Source organism: Tachypleus tridentatus, chromosome 1 (assembly GCF_004210375.1).
Source record: "Tachypleus tridentatus isolate NWPU-2018 chromosome 1, ASM421037v1, whole genome shotgun sequence".
In the NCBI taxonomy this organism is placed as follows: Eukaryota; Metazoa; Arthropoda; class Merostomata; order Xiphosura; family Limulidae; genus Tachypleus; species Tachypleus tridentatus.
In genome coordinates, this window is record NC_134825.1 from 7,970,233 (window position 1) to 7,974,984 (window position 4,752).

The window sequence follows — 4,752 nt, forward strand, 5'->3', positions numbered from 1 at the left end:
TACATTATTTATAGGCCGAAGGCACAAAGAGAAATATTGAGAATAAACTGTTTACATTATTTATAGGCCGAAGGCACAAAGAGAAATATTGGGAATCAACTGTTTACATTATTTATAGGCCGAAAGCAACAAAGAGAAATATTGAGAATCAACTGTTTACATTATTTATAGGCCGAAAGCAACAAAGAGAAATATTGAGAATCAACTGTTTACATTATTTATAGGCCGAAAGCAACAAAGAGAAATATTGGGAATCAACTGTTTACATTATTTATAGGCCGAAGGCACAAAGAGAAATATTGAGAATAAACTGTTTACATTATTTATAGGCCGAAGGCACAAAGAGAAATATTGGGAATCAACTGTTTACATTATTTATAGGCCGAAAGCAACAAAGAGAAATATTGGGAATCAACTGTTTACATTATTTATAGGCCGAAAGCAACAAAGAGAAATATTCAGAATCAACTGTTTACATTATTTATAGGCCGAAAGCAACAAAGAGAAATATTGGGAATCAACTGTTTACATTATTTATAGGCCGAAGGCACAAAGAGAAATATTGAGAATAAACTGTTTACATTATTTATAGGCCGAAAGAAACAAAGAGAAATATTGGGAATCAACTGTTTACATTATTTATAGGCCGAAAGCAACAAAGAGAAATATTGAGAATCAACTGTTTACATTATTTATAGGCCGAAAGAAACAAAGAGAAATATTGGGAATCAACTGTTTACATTATTTATAGGCCGAAAGCAACAAAGAGAAATATTGAGAATCAACTGTTTACATTATTTATAGGCCGAAGGCACAAAGAGAAATATTGGGAATCAACTGTTTACATTATTTATAGGCCGAAAGCAACAAAGAGAAATATTGGGAATCAACTGTTTACATTATTTATAGGCCGAAAGCAAAAAAGAGAAATATTGAGAATCAACTGTTAACATTATTTATAGGCCGAAAGCAACAAAGAGAAATATTGAGAATCAACTGTTTACATTATTTATAGGCCGAAAGCAACAAAGAGAAATATTGGGAATCAACTGTTTACATTATTTATAGGCCGAAAGCAACAAAGAGAAATATTGAGAATCAACTGTTTACATTATTTATAGGCCGAAAGCAACAAAGAGAAAAAAATATGAGAAAGTGTTTATTACCTTTTTTAGAAACTGGACATAACTTCTATAAAAGGAATTAGCAATAAGATCAGAGACTACGGGCAGAACTTTGATTTAAGGAAAACGAGGAGAAATACATGCAAATAGGCTACCAATTTACCGTCTTCAATCACAAGCAAATGGTCAAATAGTTTTGGTTTCAGTTCCAAGAATTACGATTAGTCATTAAATTCATCCTATGAAGTGCCGGTATACTTGAGAGATAGATGTTTATACTAGTTGGATAATCATAAGAATATCAAAGAAATATGCATAAAAATCCAAGTTTTGGGGCTGAAAGCCAGTCTCCTTACTGGTATCAAAAACGTATCGAATCTGCTGCTGATTGAAGAAGACTGACACTGCTTGATCCAACTATATCCAAGCCCACAAGTTGTCTAATACTTCCTGTTCAAGTTCCATGTAAGTAAGCATTGCCATCTCCACCAGAGTCGAATAATGTATTTACAAATTGTATCTAAAGTGTTTAATATTAAAGAATTAACAGAAGTTATGTCTGAGAAGTTTTCAGTCATTATGTTAATTGATAATTTGCTAATAGTATTAAGTAATTTAATGAATATTATAGAAAGTTTAATTAAAGTACAGAATGTAGAATTTGATAGTTTTAGCAGTGAAACATTTCAAGACATCTTCAGTAATTTTGATGTAGCCGAGAATTTTATTATATTGCATTAACGTGTTGTTTGTGTTTTGAATCTCAGTCCCCAAGTCAGTTCTGTATTCTAACTTAAACTTCCTCAACTTAGTGAATTGTGTGCTCCACTCGCGACTGTAAACCTGAATGTTAAACAAATATATTGTAAACTGAATTTAGCTCCACAGGACATTCGACGTTTTAACACACTCTACAAGAAACCCGTTGTGAGTTACGTTCCAGGATTTGTGGTTTACATGATAAACAAGAATATTCACCCTCTTAAGTGTCAAGCAGCACTGACAACAGACGAGCCAAGTCACACTCATTTATATCAAAGCCAAAGGTGAGCTCATCAAATCCTCGTAAAGTTTCATCAAGACAGTGACCGATGTTGATTTCAACAGATTCAATTCTGCCCTTGGTACCTGGAATACAGTCTTCTCATAGGTCATATAGTGTAATCAGAGATTGGATACACTATCGCCAGTGATATGCACCAACTCATGTTTGATACAGAGACGTATTTACATTAACAAAGCACATATCATTATGCTTATCGATCACAAGGCTGCATCATTTGCCAGGTGGTTCACAGACATTGCCACTGTTAAGCTGGTCAGAAAGCCACTTGGCTAATTTGTTTTAACGCCAGTAATATATTGTTAGTTAATTCATGTGGTTGTATTGTCTGAGCGACTCATTATCCACAGAAAAGTCATTTATATAGACCTTTAGGCTAAAATACTAAGTGCTTGCTGTGGTAATGTACAAGGGAGTTGGTTGTTTATGATTATTTCATAGAATTTAGAGAGATTATTCCCCTTGTAGATACACGTCAATAAACTTTGAGGGTGATGTTTTCCCGGAAGAGACGTTGTACGCATCAAAATGTCTTCGTGTCTTATAAAGTGCGAAGGCCTTTCTGCAGAATCCAGAACAAAATCAAAGAAGCCATTCAACAATAAGTGTTTCAGTCCTGACACAAGTAAGCTTTATAAAACTTGTTGTAAGTCAGTAGCAAGCGTTTCAGCACCAACACCAGTAATGTTTGTTGTAAAAATGATAAAGGCTGTTTTATACAAAGATATTTTTCTACACTTTGATTTCAATGGCCCGACTTTAATTAATTGTTTGCAAATTATTTAACTACGACCATACTGTTCTCTGTTGTATATGCAGCTTATGTGTTTAAAATAAATTATTCTGGATGATCGCTTTCCTTGCATCTTAATGGTGACCATTTTTACTTGGTTTATAGGTTATGTCTGATGTATGGAGTCAAAAAAACTGTAGCAACGTTAAGCAGAAAAAAAAAAGGCCAACATTTTTTTTTTTTTAGTTACGTATAATGCATGAAGAAAGAATAATATACGTTGTGGTCACAATGTTCATAACAAGTGCTGGTTCATTCGTCGTGGGGACGTTATAAAGTTACATAGTATTACTGCATATGTAGAGACAGGTAACGCAGATGGCCCTAAAGTAACCTTGCGCGAAATTCAAAATAAACAAATCTTCAACAAGTGGAAAAACAAGAACTTTTTAGTTTCATCAAGAGCTTCAGTAGAAGTGAACAGAGCGAATATAAATTTTATTTTTACTGAATCAAAGAAACAAGCTAAAAAAACATGGTTCATGTAGAACAGGATAACCAAATAAAAAAAAAAGACACTGGACAAACAAGGGTCACGAGGCACAAAAACACCAAAGCAAAGAAAAAAGTAGACAAACAGGATTCATAATAAACAAAAACAACAAATCAAAGAAAGGCACTGGACAAACATGGTTCAGAACAGCAAATCCAGGAGAAACTAATTGTAAAAGCGTGTTCATTTTAGACCGTTTCAAATTGTTAACTTTCTTCACAATGTGCGACTGGCATGTATTTATAAGAGTCAAACACCGTATACCCCTTAGATGGTCTACCAAACCTAAAGAAGTGTAATTAGGCTAATCATAGTGCTCCAAGTGGCGGGTTTGATAAAAGCGGTTGTACTACTGCTGTCGATCAACATGGCTGCCATATAAAAACGGTATTCATGTATAAAACGCTTCTACTTAAATAAACACAGGATAACAAGGTGAGTCACACCATTCCCATTTTCTGTTTATCTTATATACTTAAAAACGGCTGGTATGGGTAGAGAAAGCACTGACAGTGGAGCGAACGACATTTCGACCTTCTTCGGTCATCGTCAGGTTCACAAAGAAAGAAAGGGTTACAGACCGGTAACTGACCGGCCCGGCATGGCCAAGCGTGTTAAGGCGTGCGACTCGTAATCTGAGGGTCGCGAGTTCGCATCCCCGTTACACCGGACATGCTCGCCCTTTCAGCCGTGGGGGCGTTATAATATTACGGTCAATCCCACTATTCGTTCGTAAAAGAGTAGCTGAAGAGTTGGCGGTGGGTGGAGATGACTAGCTGCCTTCCCTCTAGTCTTACACTGCTAAATTAGGGACGGCTAGCACAGATAGCCCTCGAGTAGCTTTGTGCAAAATTCAAAAACAAACAAACAAACCAGTAGCTGACCACATGTTTGAAGGTGGTTGTGTAATTTAGTGAAGGAATGTAGAGGGCGTGCTTGGATATCCAACATCTAAGTAACGGGTTTTCTGGCTTAGAACTCGTTCTCGTTGTTGTGAAGACTATATGATTCTGTTCTATTGGTTCTTTTGTTGTGAAACTGTGCAATTCTATTGCAAGTTCCATTAAGTAAAGAGGGTTTCTGTTATTACAAACAGTAGGAGATAAGATAAATTTACATATGATAATGAACTTCCTATTTTTATTTCCTTCCGTTTCGGAACTATGACTGTATAATTTATAGCTGTTCTTATTATGAGTAAAACAAATGTATCGACTTTAGGAAGCTGTTGAATAAGTTTTAAATCAATGCTTTCTCAGGACACATGGTGAAAAGGGTT